Consider the following 20787-nt stretch of genomic DNA (forward strand, 5'->3'; position numbering starts at 1 on the left):
GCGTTAACAGACACACTGCAGCCATTGTTACATCATCTCCTGTTGTGTTAATAATAAATAGCCTATTTGTATTTATATTAAATATTTGTATTTATTTACAGTGTCTTTTGTCCTGGTTGAAATGCATATATGAATGAATGAATGAATCTTCCAGACTTCAAAATGTACACATTACTTTTCATGCCATTTTATTTGTCAAAAATACATGTCCAAGGTTCATTATCATGTTAGTAAAGAAATTATCTTATCTGAAACGACAACAGAAATTATGGTTTTAATATACCGTATTTTCTGCACCGGATTATAAGGCGCGGCCTCAATTAGTGGGTACTTAACCCTTACAAAAGGAGCACGCTAAAACATAGTCTACAAAAAAAAAAGGTCACGGAAGCAAAGCGGTGAGTTTATTTGAACTTTTTAACAACTTTGAACTACCGGTATTTAACAATATGGTACTCACATTATTTTTTATTATGGTTCTGTCACAAATCCATCGACGTCTTCATCTTCTGTGTCTGAATTGAACAGCTGGTCTTCTAGCTGTGGCCACCTCGCTTTGTTTCTGCGGAAACTCTGTTTGGTCTTTTTAACTTGGCGCAGTTCATTTTCTTGTTTCCTCTTGCAGCTGCTCTATTCCCATGAACAACCGCATAACTGATAGCCTGCAGTTTGCCTCGTAAGCATGTCTCTTCGCTGGCGCCATTTTTGGAGGCCCGTAGACAAACATATGTTTTGCAGGATACCTGTATTATACGGTAGTTACCGTATACTACAGGTGGCGGAGGTAAGTGTATGTACCATGGACTCACGGACTCTTCTCTGATTGGTTTATCGCTGGCAGCGTATGCCAGCGTACGTAATTTACGTATTACGTAATGTTCTCCGATTGGTTTATCGCTGCCAGGGTATGTACTCTACGTTGCTAGCGTATGTACTTTACGTATTACGTCCTTGTGTCAACGGGAAATGGTCCGATATTCTGACAGTCAAAGACAACGTCGGTCGTTTTTACAAATTTTGGAATTCAGTGCGCACATAAGGCGCACCAGATTATAGGGCGCACGGCCGATTTTTGTGAAAATTTAAAGCTTTTAGGTGCGCCTTATGGTGCGGAAAATACTGTACAGATGAACAAAGCTTTCTGAAGGTTTTTTTTTTTTTTTTTTTTTTTTTTTTTTTTAAACTTGAAACTAGGGATGTCCCGATCCGATCGGGCCCGATCACGTGGTTTCAGACTTGATCAAAATCGGACGTTGCATCCTGATCAGGAATCCGATCTAGATTTTATTCTCGTTATTTTGATTGGCACTATTTCAAGCTTATTATTGCAGATTAATGGGCCTTTCGCGCGTCAGAAGCATCAGAGGCATCAAGAATCGGTCTAAAAAGCATTATTTTCAATGAGACATGTTGCTTTTTAGAGGCGTCAGAAGCGTCATGTCAAAAGCCGAACTAAAGCGACTAGGGATGGGTATTGATAAGATTTTATCGATATCGATGCCATTATCGATTCTGCTTATCGAGCCGATTCCTTATCGATTCCCTTATCGATACCTCGTGAATTTTCTACTAAAAGTAGGCTTTACAGGTTTTCTATGCATTTCATTGAGTCTTAAAGTAAATAAATATGAAATTGGTCACTGTATCCTTGATCTCTGGACATAAATAAAAATAAACAAAACGGTGTTTCACTTTGAAGTTTAATTCAGACTGGAGTCTATCATTCTAACTTGACTCGTCAGAGAGCCGCGCAACATTTGGAGTTGTGTGAACAGAACGGAGGACAATTCTCGTTTCTTTCTCACAACAAGACAGGAGTCCCAGTTAGTAACGTGACTCATGATTGACATATTCAGGGATGAAAGTGGTGAAAAACAAAAAAAGCAGAAACCCAAAATTACCCCCCAACACCACCCGCACAAAAATGTTTCAATTCTAGAAGCTCTGAAATGCAATCTGGGACTATTCCAGACGATAAACTGGAGTGAGTGCAGCATCCATTTAGGTGAGGAAAAAAACAACTTTCCTTATTCAAATTCATTCCAGTAGTAGTCTGCTCTTACTATGATGCAGCAGTTTTCTAGCTTGGCAGATAGTTTTGGAGGAAATCACTGAAGAAATTAACACATTGAAAATATGGTCTGACCGAAACAAACTGTCAAAGTTAAATAAGACAGGGATGAAATGGAGGTGTAAGAGTCACTAGGTGTTCACAGGAAACACTTATTTATTTCTGTATGTATTTATTTATTTATGTTCATTGTTAGTTGCTTTTATATTTTATTTTCTGTTGTGTTTCTATTCAGGTTTTTTTGTCTCTCTCTCTAAAATTGTATATAATAATCACTAGATTATTAATATACATATAAACAAATAAATTTAAGAAATATTACAATTTGAAAACAAATGCACCCAAACGTGATAACAGCTGCAACTGCTTGATGCTAACTTTTAACATTGAAAATGCCATAGACATGCTAACACGTTAGCATCGCTCCCATTTTTAAGTTCTAAAATACATCTATCAACTGTTTCAGAAGACCCTAACAGGTCGGTTTAACATAGAAAAGGTAAATAATACTCACACACGTATGCTCTTTTGAAGGGGGGAAACTAAGCGAAAGAAAGAAAGAATAAACGAAGCAACAGATCGAAGCATTACTTCAATCTGCGAACCACTGCTTCAATTGGTTCAAGGTTCAAAGCAAAGCCGCGCTGCAGAAAAGTTGATTACAGACCCGCTGCGGGGTCTGTAATCAAAGTAGAGAAATGATCATTTTCCTGACAAACACCCCCCAAAACAACGGCCACTCTGAAGGACCGATAACAGAATCGTTAAACACAAAGCTTATTGATGTCGGTGGATCGAATCATTTCTGAACAATACCCGAAAGGAACCAGTTCTCGATACCCAGCCCTAAAAGCGACGCTTCTGACGGGAGCGCGCACTGCCGCTTGTCGGCAGGCTGACGCGGTCAAAGTTCAACCCAATCTTTTTTTTTTAATTAATTAATTTATTTTATTGAACAAAAGAAAAAACATAAGTTCAACTTTCAACGCTCTGAGCTGTGACGTAGCTTCGGGCTGTCCAATAGGAACGACGCGTCGGGCTAAAACACAGAAGACTAGTGATAGAAACCACTGATCTGTACAAAACAGATCGGTGCAGAAACCACTGATCTGTACAAAACAGAAACGTGTCACAAGACTGCTCATTTATAGAGCAGTTTTCTAAAGAAAAATCCTTGGAAATTTTTTTTTGTTGTTGTTTGTTATCTCAAAATTTCTGATTACTGTTAAAAAAAAAGTTTAGAACACTTGTAATTAAAATAGCTAAATAAATAGTTCTTTAGAAACCTTTCATTTGTAAATTAAAACCACCTGTTATTTCAGATTAGATAATTTCTTGTTTTACATAAGGAACCTTGGACATTTATTTCTAGACAAATAAAATAACATGGACATTTGTACATTTTTTTTTTAAGTCTGGTAGATTATTACTTGATTGTTCAAGCTACCTCAAGGAGAAGTGCACTGTTTAAGTGATAAATAATAAGGTGATTAAAATGAAAATATATTTAGCATTTGTTTATTGTTCATTCAGTTTTCGGATCGTGACTCGGTATCGGCAGATACTCAAAATCAGATGACTCGGAATCGGATCGGGGCCAAAAAAACCCGATCGGGACATCCCTACTTAAAACTATTTTAATTACAAGTTTTGTAATGTAAGAAAAGCTTTTTTCTTTCAACTTCAAAATGTTGAGTAATCACAAATATATCTTGAGGAAAAAAAAAACATTTGTAAGGGTTTTCTTCAGAAAACTGCTGTGTATAAATTAGCAGTTCTGATGTTTCTCTGGCACACATTTCTCCATTCTGTTGTCTTCTGTGTTTTGGCCTGATGCCTCATTTCTACTGGATGTGTGAACGGACCCGGCGCCACGAGGGGGCGTTTGGGGGCAACGCCCCCTCACGTCATCAACCTCGCCCCCTCGGATGTGAGCGTTATCAAAAATAAAAATAAAAGAAAGAAAAAGAAATACTGGGAAATATAGCGCCTCGCAGTTTCGCGGATGTTTTTAGTCCAATTTTGCATGCTTTTTTTTTTTTTTTTTTTACAGCACATTGTGCTCTGCGTCCTCATCAAGCAGGCCGGTGTTCTGTCGAGATGACAGGACACCTCCCTGGGGCACCGCGAAGGGAGAGTACGCGCATTGTGTTCTGCGTGTCTGTTTATAAGAATCTTCTTGCCCAGAAGAAAAAAAGTGCGCCAACAACTACCCATAACTGTGTTCTTCACTCGGAAAAAGACACCTGCAGCGAGGCTTTCAGTGGAGCGGCGCCATGACGAAGAGGCGCGATCAGAGGAACTGTGAAGGTTGATCGTTAAAATTAAATTTGTTTGTTCTAAAAGCCATCATAATTATTTATAGGAAAACGTTCTATTTTTATTTCTCAAACAAATGTTTGGGTCTGAAAACAGGTTGGTCTTATTTTTCTACTAAGGTTTGAACTTTGAGAGTGTTTACACACGAGAGAAAATGTTAATGCCTGTTTGAGAAAAGTGTACAAAGTGTGTAGTGAGGGGTTTTACAGCCTTAAAACGGCTATAATAATTGTAAAATATAACGCTATCTACTTCGCGGATTTCGCCTATTGCGTGCTATTTTTAGAACGTAACTCCCGCGATAAACGAGGGACCACTGTATATCTACATGAAAGGTTTATCTTTGACCCGTTGTGTGACTGTCATGCCCAACTGCGCTGTGTTTGCGCTTGTGATGGAGGGCTGTATGTGGGGTTAATCTACTGTCTTGTGTCGTTTCTCAGATCAGTTGTTGGTTTGGTTTTGTGGTATGCAGGACATCACTTGACCGAGGGTCTATACGTTCAAATAATAATTAAAAAAATACTGTCATCATTCTTAGTCAGTCTCTTACAAAGGTGTAGCCTAAATACACAAGCTTTCTAGGAGCGCACCCAATTCATTACGCACGCTCAGAGCCACGTCCCTTACGCACTTTTTTTGGGGGGGGGGGGGCGCAACCCTGCCCCCTGTGATAAACTCATCGCCTCCTTAATATTTTTTTTCTGCCGCCGGGCCTGTGTGTGAAGCTACGTCACAGCGCGCAGTGATGAAAATTGGATTGGGTTGAACTTTGACCACGACAGCCTGACGACAGCAATGTGCGCTCACAGCGGAGCGTCGCACTTGCTTGGTTGACACCCTGAATGGGTTTGGTGTGAAAGACCCTTTATGGAGAGACCATCGCTCCTGCAGCAACTGTGTGCTCATGCAGCCTGTCACAGCCTCGTGCTCCACTACAGACAGCAGGATCAGCACACTTCTGGATCCAACCATCAAAAGAATTTCTCAAAAACTTTAAAAAGGGGTGGAGGACAAAATATCTATCAGCTCTTCCCTGTGCAGCCAAGAGCCCACTGAACAGAGTCACGCTCAAAGCATGTGCACAGCCGAGGTGGCTGAAAACAAGCAGCATGGGGAAAATAATGAGTGTTCCTGACTTTATACAAACATCTGCTCAACAGGACCACTGATCTGAATCAATTTGGATAAGTAAGGCAAATTAATATATTTATCCCAAAATGTTATAAATAAAAGTTTTACCTTTTCACCATTCAATGTAGATATCCTCATTGCTTATTAAAAAAAATAAAATTTGAAGGTGAAGTATGATTAGATTTTCACCCCCAGCACACACACGTTTTACGATTTTGACAAAGGTCATTTTTAAAATTTACTGATACTCGTCAATTTAATATAACATGAAGTATGTTATTTTAAAGTGTTATGCAAAGTAGGTTTTTGTTTTGTTTTTTGCTGATCTGAAAAATCATCCAATCCATGGCTTAAAAACGGCATCTGATCTGAACCATGGCTTTTGTGATTGGTGGCACCCCTAGTTGGTAGAATAACAATATTGCAAGATGGCAAAACCCAATCACTCAATAAAAACACTGCCATTTCCCAACTGTTTGTCAACATCCTGAAGTTAAAGTTTTATTGTGCAAAACTGTAATGGAAACCCAGCGACTGTGAAAGTTAAATGCCCACAGAGATCACAGTCAACTGGAGATTTAAGTATCAGTTAGTACTAAAAACGCATGCCTTAAAATAAATAAAAGTCACTTCCTGAGCCACAGAACTGTTTCCTTAAAATATCATGAGAAATCAAAAACAAGGCCAACACGCCAGCAAAAAGATGCCAACTACAAAAAACAAAAACACACACACACGACAAGGTCAGTGTTACAAAAACATCACAATTGATTACCGATCCGGGATCTACTGCTGAAAGTTACTTTTTAAAAGTTACCATCTTGAATCACTAGTCCAAGATAGCATCAACAGCTATCGATCTTGATCTAGTGACTAAACCTTTTCAGTTCTTGTGAACATGGCAAGAATACTAAATTCGTTCATATATATTGCAAAGCAGAACTAATCGATTCCATGTTTCGACTTCTGGCTGGTCCAGAAGGAAGACACTTGTTTGCTAACCTGTTAGCCTTACCTGGACAACAACCGATAAAATCATGACAGCTAGCGAACTAACAACGCAAGGGGGGGGGGGGGGGAGTCGTTAGCTTACTTACCTGAACTGTGTTAATATCCACACATAAAGCTCTTGACTCACAAGTGGTGTATGACAATAGTTCTCCCGATATACCTCCTACTAACCGAACCAGTATGTGCGGTAACTCGAGTTAACCATCCGTACATACGTAGCTAAGCTACCTGAGTGGCTAACGTCGACATTAGCCAGCAGCTACTTTCACCCCGTGTGGAAAGCTGCCTGCTGTCGAGGCTGTTGCTGCTGTCAACTCTGTGAACTCGACCCGGCGTGGTGTACGCTTCGTTAGGACTCTTAGCAGCGCCTCTCCCGCTATCTGTTCAGAAGTGACACACGCTTTCACGGTAAATAATCGGTGTCAAAACGGCAAAAGCAAGAAGGCCATCTTGTTGACAAGCAGCTGCGGCCCACATCCAATAGCAAGGCAGATTCCATGGTGTGCCCATATATGGCTGCTGCACCATCTCTCTCTCTCTCTCTCTCTCTCTCATTGTTAAATGGAGCTTTATTGACTTGGGAAACACAAGTTTGCATTGCAAAAGCAAGTGTTACATAGAGCAAAAAATAAAAATTAAGAAGATGTACATACACTTATATTCTACAGTAAATAAATGTGTAAACAGGAGATGTGAAATAATAGTTAAAAAAAAATGTGCTTTTGGTGTAAAAGCATACTATCCTATAAAATGTGTAATATTAGACATAGATAAAGTGACATAGCAGTTTAATCTCCTGTTTCGGGTTTACGGTGGCTTATGTCCGTTGTTCCTTCTTTTTGTGTCGCAGCAGCTCACAATCCTTGCTGCTGTGTTTGCACATTGTTGTACTTCACCCAACAGATATGGAAGTTTGTCGATGTTGGTCGTCTTCTCAAAGTCTTTTTGGGTGTTTGTGATCTGTGGAAAGTACGTGTCTCTGGTCTTGGTACAGCAGGCAGGTGGTTAGGAAGTGCAGCTCGGTTTCCACCTCGTGTTGTGAGCAGTGGGTGCACAGTCTGTCTTCTCTGGGGAGCGGTTAGGGTGGCGGCCTTCCTCTACGGCGAGGCTGTGCCCACTGCGTCTGTACATGGTCAAGGATTTCCTGAGCTTTGGGTTGGTCACAGTGCTGCAGGTATTCTGCCACAGAGTACTGTCTGTTTAGGGCCAACTAGCATTCCAATTTACTCTGGTTTTTGGTTGATTTTTTCCAGTGCATCACATAGTTTTCTTTTTGTTTTCTTATAATTTGGTTTAGTTTAATAGGGTTTGTGTTTGGTGGCTCTGCTTGTGTTTTGGTCAAGAGTCCCAGAACCAGCTGGCTGAGAGGACATCTCTCTACTCTCTGTGGATTATGGCTTTGTTATGAAGAAGATTGGGGTCACTATTTTTAAGGTGGTCATAAAATCATACCCCCCCCCCCCCACCCCCACACATACGTAAAATCTGAAAAAAAAAAAATTCACACGGGTCATTCCAGTGTACCAAAGAGTGAAACTGTCATCAAATTATCAACTTCAAGTTATATAGTGTAATCCAAAAAAATATTTCCAGCAGTACTGGCCATTGCTAACATAAAGTTGGCTTTGATCAGTTGTTAACTGAAAATTTAACTGTGATCATGCTAAACTGCTCAAATATTTAGAGTGCGCTATAGCTAACTGCTAACTACTAACTAACTTTTATGATATAAATTTAGCTTTGGCTTGGGCTTGCTTTTCTAAACCCCTGAAAAACATACCTAAAGATCTAAAATGTTCATATATTGCTGTGTAAACATGGAGATTCCAAAAAAGGTTTAACATGCCAATATCGGATGATGACCAAGATGAACATAAATAAATAAACAAATGAAATTAAACAGGTGTTTACATTCAACATACATTTTATTGACTGTACGGAAAGTATAAAATGAGAAACAAATTTTAAGATTTAAAAATACACGTGGAATTTCATTTTAAAGTAATGAATGCATTTGCTCTGGCTTGACCTCCTGCTCCTCCACCTGCTTGAGGTGATGTTTGCTGCCTTCAAGTGATGTGTTGATTTAGCTTATTTGAGGCCGAGTGTCAAGTGACTGGGATGAGGATCAGCACCACCATGTCTGAGATCATGGTCTTCTGTTGGAAAAGGTTGCATTGTCTGCATTGGGTCAAGGGAGATTAATTGACCCAAGAGGGAGAGTTCAAATCTTATTTACAAAATGATAAGATGGAGCATGAGATCGATAGACAGGCAAACTGGGAGTGCATCTGAAATCCTACAGACACTGTACTGGACTGTCATGGTGAAGAAAGAGCTGAGTCAGTCATTATATAATCCTATCCTCAACTATGGCCATGAGGTTTGTGTAATGACCGAAAGAACAACACTGCTGGTACAAGTGGTGGAAATGAGATACCTCCGTTGAGTATCTGGGCTTACACTCAGGAACAGGGCGAGAAGCTCGAATATCTGGGCGGGACTGGGAGTAGAGCTGCTGCTTCAATGCAATGAAAAGAGCCCGCTGAGGTGGTTCCGGGATCTGGTGATGGTTGCCCCCTGGTTGTCTCCTGAGGGAGGTCTTCCAGGCCCGACCAATTGGGAGGGAGCCCAGGGAAGATCCAGGACACATTGGAGGGATTATATTTCCTAACTGGCTCGGGAACAATTCGAGATCCTCCACGAAGAGTTTGAGGACTTCGCCAAGAATAGGAAGGTTTGGACTTGGTTGCTTGGTCTACAGCAACCATGATCTGGACTTGGATATGCGGCAGAATATGAATAAAATTAATGATTATTATCTAATGTTCAGCAGGATCAAATATATGATTTTAGGGGTTGCAAACATTTTTGACTGTTAAACTGTATTTAACAAAAATGTTAGCTGAATTAATGTTAGCTGAACTATATTTACTAACTAGCTAACAGTTTTTAATTTTCAAAGTTAACTGAAAGTAAATCTCCTAATAAGGCCGTTAGATTTGTGAATTAGTTGTTTAGGTGATTAGCTGAACTGTGCCAATCACTGATTTCCAATATATTTTTTTGTTTTAAGATTCTCAAATTCAGATTGGGAATTCACCACAGTTATATTCAAATTGCTCAATGTCAATAAACTCCAATCTGATTTATTATTATTATTATTATTATTATAAGAAGAAGAAGAAGAAGAAGAAGAAATGTTAGTCAAAAACCGTTTGCTTAGTTATGTTTGGTCAAATTCAGATGCTAAAATTCAGATAAGAACATGAGGAATGGATTGATGTGAATTCTCTTTCTGAATTTTAGAACCCAAAAATAAATATATATTGGGGCCCTTGGTATTTCTCACATTTTAATTTGTTTATGCCATTTCAAATCCAAAAAATAAATCAGGCTTCTCAATATAAACATTTCTAAAATTATTTTTCTTAAACTGAAACTCAAAGCAAATCTTTACAATTTCATATAAATGAACTAAACATATAAAAGCCAAGATGATGGGTTGCAAAAGTAATGGGCCACCTTGGTATAAAACCTATAAATAATCAGTTTTAATGCCAGTTTTCTTCAGAGAAGTCAGGGGATGGATACATGAACATTTCCAAGTCGCTGAATATGTCTTGGACTTTATTTACATAAATTACGAAGAAATACAAACAGTATGGCACTCTATGGTAAATATGTATGGAACAGATTGTTCTCAAAATCTGGGTGACTGTGCAAGAAGGAGAAGAGTGAGGAAAGCCACCAAGACACCCAGACAACCCAGAAGAAGTTATAGGCTTATGTGGCTGCGTTTGGAAAAATTCTGCACAGTGCAAATTTTGCATTTTGTATCACCAGTTATACAGTTTCCTGGTGAAGTGGTATAGAGGAGCATTGTCTTAAAAAGAAGACCTGAAAGTTCAGCTATAATTTGCCAGAAGGTACATCTGAGATGCAAGCCAAGGTTTCATGTTTTGGTCAAAGAAAATCAACTGATGTCAATGTTAATGTTGTACTCATACTTTCATGTCTTTGTCATTGGTCATGTTGATGTTGTTACTGCTGAGACAGTCTCTTTGGTCAGAGCAAACAAATTCATTGTTTTACTGAATGTAAATATAAGTGTGGATAAAAAAAAAAAATCTAATCAAATAAATATTTGGACATAATAAGGCATGTTCCTTTGCTTGTTCTTTCAATGTTACTACACATTTTGTATGTGCTACTATATGTATTATGTGCTTTAATTACACTACTATTCATCACTGGATAATATCTGCATTAACACATTATTAAACATGCAAAGTACCCCCCCCCCCCCCCCACACACACACACACAAAATCCTCATTTGACTCTCTTATAGAAACTGCTAAAATACACCATTCATTTGCATGTTATGGTAAAAACTGAGCCTATATCAATCAATCAATCAATTTTTTTATATAGCGCCAAATCACAACAAACAGTTGCCCCAAGGCGCTTTATATTGTAAGGCAAGGCCATACAATAATTATGTAAAACCCCAACGGTCAAAACGACCCCCTGTGAGCAAGCACTTGGCTACAGTGGGAAGGAAAAACTCCCTTTTAACAGGAAGAAACCTCCAGCAGAACCAGGCTCAGGGAGGGGCAGTCTTCTGCTGGGACTGGTTGGGGCTGAGGGAGAGAACCAGGAAAAAGACATGCTGTGGAGGGGAGCAGAGATCGATCACTAATGATTAAATGCAGAGTGGTGCATACAGAACAAAAAGAGAAAGAAACAGTGCATAATGGGAACCCCCCAGCAGTCTACGTCTATAGCAGCATAACTAAGGGATGGTTCAGGGTCACCTGATCCAGCCCTAACTATAAGCTTTAGCAAAAAGGAAAGTTTTAAGCCTAATCTTAAAGTAGAGAGGGTGTCTGTCTCCCTGATCTGAATTGGGAGCTGGTTCCACAGGAGAGGAGCCTGAAAGCTGAAGGCTCTGCCTCCCATTCTACTCTTACAAACCCTAGGAACTACAAGTAAGCCTGCAGTCTGAGAGCGAAGCGCTCTATTGGGGTGATATGGTACTACGAGGTCCCTAAGATAAGATGGGACCTGATTATTCAAAACCTTATAAGTAAGAAGAAGAATTTTAAATTCTATTCTAGAATTAACAGGAAGCCAATGAAGAGAGGCCAATATGGGTGAGATATGCTCTCTCCTTCTAGTCCCCGTCAGTACTCTAGCTGCAGCATTTTGAATTAACTGAAGGCTTTTTAGGGAACTTTTAGGACAACCTGATAATAATGAATTACAATAGTCCAGCCTAGAGGAAATAAATGCATGAATTAGTTTTTCAGCATCACTCTGAGACAAGACCTTTCTGATTTTAGAGATATTGCGTAAATGCAAAAAAGCAGTCCTACATATTTGTTTAATATGCGCTTTGAATGACATATCCTGATCAAAAATGACTCCAAGATTTCTCACAGTATTACTAGAGGTCAGAGTAATGCCATCCAGAGTAAGGATCTGGTTAGACACCATGTTTCTAAGATTTGTGGGGCCAAGTACAATAACTTCAGTTTTATCTGAGTTTAAAAGCAGGAAATTAGAGGTCATCCATGTCTTTATGTCTGTAAGACAATCCTGCAGTTTAGCTAATTGGTGTGTGTCCTCTGGCTTCATGGATAGATAAAGCTGGGTATCATCTGCGTAACAATGAAAATTTAAGCAATACCGTCTAATAATACTGCCTAAGGGAAGCATGTATAAAGTGAATAAAATTGGTCCTAGCACAGAACCTTGTGGAACTCCATAATTAACTTTAGTCTGTGAAGAAGATTCCCCATTTACATGAACAAATTGTAATCTATTAGACAAATATGATTCAAACCACCGCAGCGCAGTGCCTTTAATACCTATGGCATGCTCTAATCTCTGTAATAAAATTTTATGGTCAACAGTATCAAAAGCAGCACTGAGGTCTAACAGAACAAGCACAGAGATGAGTCCACTGTCCGAGGCCATAAGAAGATCATTTGTAACCTTCACTAATGCTGTTTCTGTACTATGATGAATTCTAAAACCTGACTGAAACTCTTCAAATAGACCATTCCTCTGCAGATGATCAGTTAGCTGTTTTACAACTACCCTTTCAAGAATTTTTGAGAGAAAAGGAAGGTTGGAGATTGGCCTATAATTAGCTAAGATAGCTGGGTCAAGTGATGGCTTTTTAAGTAATGGTTTAATTACTGCCACCTTAAAAGCCTGTGGTACATAGCCAACTAACAAAGATAGATTGATCATATTTAAGATCGAAGCATTAAATAATGGTAGGGCTTCCTTGAGCAGCCTGGTAGAAATGGGGTCTAATAAACATGTTGATGGTTTGGATGAAGTAACTAATGAGAATAACTCAGACAGAACAATCGGAGAGAAAGAGTCTAACCAAATACCGGCATCACTGAAAGCAGCCAAAGATAACAATACGTCTTTGGGATGGTTATGAGTAATTTTTTCTCTAATAGTTAAAATTTTGTTAGCAAAGAAAGTCATGAAGTCATTACTAGTTAAAGTTAATGGAATACTCAGCTCAATAGAGCTCTGACTCTTTGTCAGCCTGGCTACAGTGCTGAAAAGAAACCTGGGGTTGTTCTTATTTTCTTCAATTAGTGATGAGTAGAAAGATGTCCTAGCTTTATGGAGGGCTTTTTTATAGAGCAACAGACTCTTTTTCCAGGCTAAGTGAAGATCTTCTAAATTAGTGAGACGCCATTTCCTCTCCAACTTACGGGTTATCTGCTTTAAGCTACGAGTTTGTGAGTTATACCACGGAGTCAGACACTTCTGATTTAAAGCTCTCTTTTTCAGAGGAGCTACAGCATCCAAAGTTGTCTTCAATGAGGATGTAAAACTATTGACGAGATACTCTATCTCCCTTACAGAGTTTAGGTAGCTACTCTGCACTGTGTTGGTATATGGCATTAGAGAACATAAAGAAGGAATCATATCCTTAAACCTAGTTACAGCGCAAATAAGAAGAAGTAAAATAAGAAGCCTTCAAATGGTTCAAAATACAGTTGCAGAGTAGGAGAGAACCCACACTCACAGAAATATTTAACCCTACTTTTAATATTTATGTAATTTTATTACATGTTACTTTTTTTTAGGTAATCTTAATACAAACCTACCAAATAAACCTTACATGATGCATATTCATTACTGTAATTAATCCTATTTATTTGAAATGCATAAGCCTCAGCTTTATGTATTTAGTATTATACATACATAGTAATATACATAAAGCATATTATTTGAATTGCATAATAATTAAAATAATTATGCATTTCAAATAAATATGATTTATTACAGTGATGAATATGCATCATGTAAGGTTTATTTGGTAGGTTTGTATTAAGATTACCTAAAAAAGTAAATGGGAATTTGTCATGTAATAAAATTACATAAATCTTAAAAGTTAGGGTTAAATATTTCTGTGAGTGCACACAGACCTGGGCAGAAAATACAAACATGGAACTGGGCATGATAACATTAAAAATACATATTATTTTTGTAGAACACATCTTAACTGATGTTCCAAAAAGAACTGACAGACAAAAGATGAAGTCAAACAAGTTACACGTACATCCCCCACATTTTTTTCACATCCATTATCTGCTGCTCTGTGTTGCCATTGGTTACACACCAGAAAAACACCTCAGGCATGTATACACACACATAATAGAGTGTGTGTATACAGTGAAACTTTAACAAAAGCAAGACTGCATTACCTATTTTGGAATTAGTGCCTCCATTTTCAGAACCCATTTAATCGGACAAACTAAATAGAAACTTTCTTTCTTTACAATCATTTTCACATTTCTATCAATACCATGTCCACTTTCACTGAACTCTTCACACATTGTGCCTTCAGCCTTTGTATACATTGCACTAAAAACACCAGCACACTTCACATTTCACACAAAAGTGACACATGCTGGCAGAAGTATCTGCATTTTGTGAGGTTTGGACCTAACAGTTAATGGTTTTGAAGAGAGTAAGTAAACTTCTGCAAAATCAGTGGGAGTTTTTCAGATTTGTCCTGCTGGGGAACATTAACTGAGAGAATTTTCCATGAATGTGGGGACTGAATGTATTTTGCATCAAAGCAAAGCAAAAGTGTCTACACTTTTGTTCACATTGTCTAATGGTGCAGTGAAAGTCTGAAGTGTTTTGAACAAGTGGATATGGTATTGAAACAAGTGTGAAAGTGATAAAAAATAAACCCTGTAACACAATTTACCACTTTCATAGCCCATTTTCTTGACACAAGCCATAGAATGGACACATGAACATTTCCAGGTCACTCAATATGTCTTGGACTGAGCTGACACAAATCAGAATCAGAATCAGAAATCAGTCATGCCATGTTGTCACTGTTTATAGGCCTCCTGGCCCATATTCTGAATTTTTAGATGAATTTGGTGCATTCATCTCTGGCTTGTCAGCTAGTGTGGACAACATTTTGATTATTGGTGATTTTAATATTCACATAAATAAGCCCTCTGATCCCCTTTGCAAGTCATTTATGAAACTTGTGGATGCGCTGGGATTCCAGCAATGTATTCTGTCACAAACATTGACATTTTGTCTCTTGCCTCGGTGATCTCTGACCACTCATTTGTTAAGTGTGCATTTATGTTGCCGCGCCTAGTGGATCGAAAGCCTTGTCTTTCTTTGCGGTGACGCATTACTCCTTTAATTATGATAGAACTCGAGGCCAGACTGCCTGAAATTTTGGCCTCAGGGTTAGAGAATATTCAATCAGTAGATAGTCTTGCGGATGGCTTGAACTCGGCGCTCAAGGCCACACTGGACAAGGTTGCGCCTCCTCTCTTGAGGACATGCCTTCCCAAGGCATGCTTACCTTGGTTTAATGGTTACCTGCGTGACCTTAGGCAGAAGGCTCGAGGTTTTGAACGGAAATGGCGTAGTTCTAAGTTAGAGGTGTTCCATCTTGCATGGCGAGATGCTGTCTTGGATTATAAGCAGGCACTACTGGCTACAAAGCGTGCCTATTATTCTGAATTGATTAATAAAAATAAGCATAATTCCAAGTTTTTGTTTGAAACTGTAGCATTTCTTATTCATAGACAGCCACCTGTTATTCACTCTCCTTTCTCAGCACAGGACTTCTTGGATTACTTCGAGAAGAAAATTGAGGATATTAGGTTGAGTATATCTCAGCAGGCTTTGGCCCAATCACTGCATACTGCTGTGGAGGTGGATGCGCCTACTGAGGTGGTATCCAGATTTACAGAATTTGACGGTATCTCGTTAGGCGCACTGACGAAGCTCGTGACGTCTACTAAAAGCACAACCTGTTTAACTGATGCTATACCAACGAAACTGTTTAAGGACTTGTGGCCCATTCTTGGACCAATTGTGCTGGAAATTGTAAATCTCTCATTGACTTCTGGATCTGTTCCTAGGTGTTTTAAGTCTGCAGTGATCAAACAATTACTTAAAAAATCTAATCTCGACCCTAGTGTATTGAAGAATTATAGACCGATATCAAATCTGTCATTTTGTTCTAAAATCCTGGAAAAAGTGGTCTTGCGACAGCTCGTGGACTATCTCACTGAGAATAATCTTTTTGAGCCACTGCAGTCTGCTTTTAGAAGATTTCACTCCACAGAGACAGCACTTACGGACTCGGATATCACTACGGTCCTGGTGCTGCTGGATCTTAGTGCTGCATTTGACACAGTGGACCATATTACCATATTCTACTCAATAGGCTGGAAAACCACTTTGGGATTACTGGAACTGCTCTTGCATGGTTGACGTCGTACCTGTCTAGTCGTTCCTACTGTGTATTGTGTAATGGAACCTCCTCCGATCGTAGAGACATGAAGTTTGGGGTTCCTCAGGGATCCGTTTTGGGCCCCTTGCTTTTTTCTCTTTATGTAGCACCCCTCAGGAATATATTGCGGTGTTTTGGGATTCCCTTTCATTGCTATGCTGATGACACTCAATTGTATATGCCAATAACTGCTGGTAATCTTACTCACATAAAGTCCTTGGAGGATTGTCTTGCATCAGTGAGAAGTTGGATGTCTAGTAACTTCCTACTTTTAAATTCTGATAAGACTGAGGTTATGGTTTTTGGTCCAGCGAGATATCGGCATCAATTTGATCAGCTAGCATTTAGCTTAGGTCCGTGTGTTATACATCATACGGATAAAGTGAGGAACCTTGGAGTAATTTTTGATCCTGCATTGTCCTTTGATCTCCACATTAGAGACATTACAAGGACTGCCTTTTTTCATTTGCGAAATATAGCGAGGATTCGTCCTATTCTGTCTATGGCTGATGCTGAGACTTTGATTCATGCGTTTGTCTCTTCTAGATTGGACTATTGTAATGCTCTATTCTCTGGCTTACCGCAGTCCAGGATCAGGGGTCTTCAATTGGTTCAGAATGCTGCTGCCAGACTTTTGACACGGAGCAGAAAGTTTGACCACATTACGCCAATTTTGGCATCCCTGCACTGGCTTCCTGTTTCTGCAAGATCGGATTTTAAAGTACTGATTTTAGTTTATAAAATTGTTCATGGACTTGCACCTCCCTATCTGGCTGACTTGATAAGCCCCTATGTACCAGCTCGGGCCCTGCCTTCTCAGGGTGCAGGACTTCTGTGTGTTCCCAGGGTGAATAAGAAGTCTGCCGGTCACAGAGCTTTCTCCTATCATGCCCCAGCTCTGTGGAACGATCTGCCGGCACACATTCGGCAGTTGGACACTGTGGAGACCTTTAAATCACGTTTAAAGACTCATTTGTTTTCCCTGTTTTATCATTAGTGTTATGATGTGTTTTTAATCTTGTACTTTTTTACTGCTGTTTTTTTTTTTCTTATGGTAAATTTTTAATTGTTTTTATGTTGTGAAGCGCCTTGAGACGATTTTGTCGTGAATTGGCGCTATATAAATTAATAAATTTGAATTTGAATTTAGAATCGTCTTTATTGCCATTGTAATTTACATTGCAACAAGATATGGTGCTTTTCAGAGGTGCGAGTAATTGTTAGTCAAATAAAAGATAATGAAATTTAACAAAATAAATTATTTAAATATATGTACAACTAAAATAAAATGTGGACAAAAAGTAAAATGTAAAATGAGAATTATGTACAACTGTGGAATCATATTGCACGGGAAAATATTGCACATGGGTACAGATATTGCACAAGAAACTTTTAAAAGTGCAGATTAATGTGGTTTGTTATTGCTCAGTGCAGTGATCGCTCTGGGGAGAAAGCTGTCCCTGAGTCTGTTTGTCCTAGTTTTGATTGACCTATACCGTTGGCCCAAGGGTAGTAGGTCAAACAGGTGGTTGCTGGGGTGGGATGTGTCTTTGATGATGCTGGCAGCTCTGCTGAGGTAGCGAGAACTGGCAAAGTCCTCCAGGCTGGGCACAGAGCACCCAGTGATCCATGTTGATCACCCTCTCCAACGCTCTCCTGTCTGCTGCTGAGCATCCCCCGTACCACACTGTGATGCAGTACATCAGGATGCTCTCGATGGTGGCTCTGTAGAACAACACCAGCAACTTCTCCTCCAGACTGTTCCTCCTGAGCACCCTCAGGAAGTGGAGTCACTACTGGGCTTTCTTCACCACCACTGTGGTGTTGGCAGTCCAGGAGAGGCTGTCAGAGAGCTGCACTCCCAGGAATCTGGTGGAGCTGACCCTTTCCACACAGTCCCCTTGGATGTAGAGCGGGGCTGGGTCAACCCTACCCTTCCTGAAGTCCAGGATTATTTCTTTTGTTTTTGTGGTGTTCAGCGGCAGGTTGTTAGCTGAACACCACGCTGTCAGTCGATTGACCTCATCTCTGTAGTCAGACTCATCCCCCCTGAGATGAGCCCAACCATGGTGGTGTCATCTGCAAACTTTATGATGGTGTTTGTGGGATGGGTCGGAGAACAGTCGTGAGTGTAAAGGGTGAACAGGAGGGGGCTCAGTACACAGCCTTGAGGGGAACCGGTGCTGAGTGTGATGGTGGAGGAAAGGTGGGGGCCAAGTTTCACGGACTGTGGGCGGTTTGTGAGGAAGTCCTTGATCCACTGGGAGATGGGGTTTGAGATGCCCAGATGTGTCAGTTTCTGGACCAGGATCTCCAGGATGATGTGGTTGAAGGCTGAGCTGAAGTCCAGGAAGAGCATCCTCACATAGCTCCCCTGGTGCTCCAGGTGGCTCAGCGCGGTGTAGAGAGCTGTGGTGATAGCGTCCTCTGTGGAACGGTTTGCCCTGTAGGCAAACTGGTGGGGGTCCAGAGTGGGAGGCAGACAGGCTCTGATGTGACCAGTGTTTCAAAGCACTTCATGACCACAGGCGTTAGTGCAGGGGTGGCCAAGTTTGGTCCTCGAGAGCCACATTCCTGACACTCTTTGTTGTCTCCCTGCTCCAATACACCTGAATCTAATGAAAGACTCGTTAGCAGATTTTTAATGAGCCTTTCATTGGATTCAGGTGTGTTGACAACTAAGAGTGTCAGGAATGAGGCTCTCGAGGACCAAACTTGGCCACCCATGCGTTAGTGCAACAGGCCTGTAGTCATTTATGCTCTCCACTGCTGACTTCTTTGGGACTGGAATGATGGTGGAAGATTTGAGGCAGAGTGGAATGATGGCCTGCGACAGAGACAGGTTAAAGATGCAGGTGAAAACTCCAGGCAGTTGGTCAGCACACGCTTTGAGTACCTTTCCAGGTACACCATCAGGGCCGGCCGCCTTCCTGGGCTTCACCGCCTTTGGCACACGTCTCACTTCGTGCTCCTGAAGTGTTAGTGTGCTATAGTGCTGGAGGGTGTTGGGTGTGGAGTTGCTGCTGGTCTGTCTGCTTCGAAGCGAGCAAAGAAGCGGTTTAGCTCCTCTGCCAGCGAGGCGTCAGACCTAGCATTTCCTGGGTTGCTACTTCTGTAGTTGGTTATATGATTTATTCCCTGCCACATCTTTCTGGAGTCATTCACAGCGAAGTGGTCCTCTATATTTTTGTTACCTTGGCCTCCCTGATGCCTCTTTTCAGGTCAGACCTTGCTGCGCTGTACAGGGCCCTGTCCCCTGATTGAAAGGCGGTGTTGCGGCTTTTTAATAGGGACTGGACTGCACTGTTCATCCAGGGTTTCTGGTTTGGAAAAACCCTGACCCTTTTGTTGACGGTGACACTGTCAACACAGTTCTTAATGTAAGAGAGTACAGTGTCAGTGTACTCCTGCAGGTTGTGGCTGGAAAATAAATCAATACAGTCTGTGAGAAGCAGTCCTGTAGCTGGGAGAGAGCTCCCTCAATATTTTAAGAAATACAAGCAGTATGGTGCTCTATGGTAAAAGTGATGATTTGTATTAAAAATAATAGTCCTTATATTTAATTTGTTCATTTACATATGTGATCTGAAAATGTAGGCACACAGTGTAAAAACAATGGTAATTATTAAACAGTTAATATAATGTGATAATAGTGCTAAACCCTGTGAATTAAAGCTAAAAATACAAAAATATTTTGTTTTATTTCAGCTCCATTTTAGTGGTGTATTGAAGCAAAAATATAAAGACATAAACAAGTTGTGTCACATCACTAAATATTCATGGACCTGACTGCACATCATGGCTGTGCGAAATTCAGAAATGAGTTGAAAATGAATTAAATTTCAATTCAATTCTTGAATTTGAGTCAAATTTTGACTGGTAGCAAACAAGATGCAGAATTGCAATGGTAAAATTCTGAGTTCTGTACAGCCTTCCTGTACATGATCCTGTACAAAGTAGTTGTGGGGAGAAGTTTTATTTGTGTTTCACTAAGAAATGAACCCAATAGAGAGAATATAACTATTTCATTGAATGTCAATCCCATAGAGTCACAGTGCATCTGGAAAGTATTCACAGCGCTTCAGTTTTTCCACATTTTGTTATGTTACAGCCTTATTCCAAAATGGAGTAAATTTATTTTTCCCTCAAAATTCAATACAAATATAAAACTTATTTTCTATGGTCAATCCACAGTCCATTCCAGTTGGTGGCGGTAATGCACCAATTCGTTGTTAGCACGACACAATATTCATCAAGGAAGAAGAAAGACCCGTCCCACACAAGAAGACTTCTACCGTTACAAGAATACCAAAACAGAATAAAGTGAGTTTTTAAAAAAACTTAAAGACCTGAACTGGTTTTAGAATATGCCGGTGTTTTTTTTATGCGTCTTGTGGTGGTAGCACATGGCAGGAGAAAGCGAAAAATGAA

General features: G+C 40.0%; 2 protein-coding genes across 2 annotated transcripts in view; one reads left to right on the forward strand and one right to left on the reverse strand.

Moving 5' to 3' along the window:
* Window positions 1-7074, reverse strand: part of fbxo46 (F-box protein 46) — a 32940-nt gene extending 25866 nt beyond the window's left edge. The window contains exon 1 of the mRNA XM_034167875.1: window positions 6622-7074. The gene's annotated coding sequence lies outside the window, so the exon portion shown is untranslated. The remainder of the gene's footprint in view (window positions 1-6621) is intronic.
* A 13531-nt stretch (window positions 7075-20605) lies between these two features.
* The window catches only part of coq8b (coenzyme Q8B), a 54335-nt gene continuing 54153 nt past the window's right edge, over window positions 20606-20787 (forward strand). Inside the window, exon 1 of the mRNA XM_034167876.1 lies at window positions 20606-20679. The gene's annotated coding sequence lies outside the window, so the exon portion shown is untranslated. The remainder of the gene's footprint in view (window positions 20680-20787) is intronic.

The sequence above is a fragment of the Thalassophryne amazonica genome, chromosome 4 (assembly GCF_902500255.1).
Source record: "Thalassophryne amazonica chromosome 4, fThaAma1.1, whole genome shotgun sequence".
Taxonomy (NCBI): Eukaryota; Metazoa; Chordata; class Actinopteri; order Batrachoidiformes; family Batrachoididae; genus Thalassophryne; species Thalassophryne amazonica.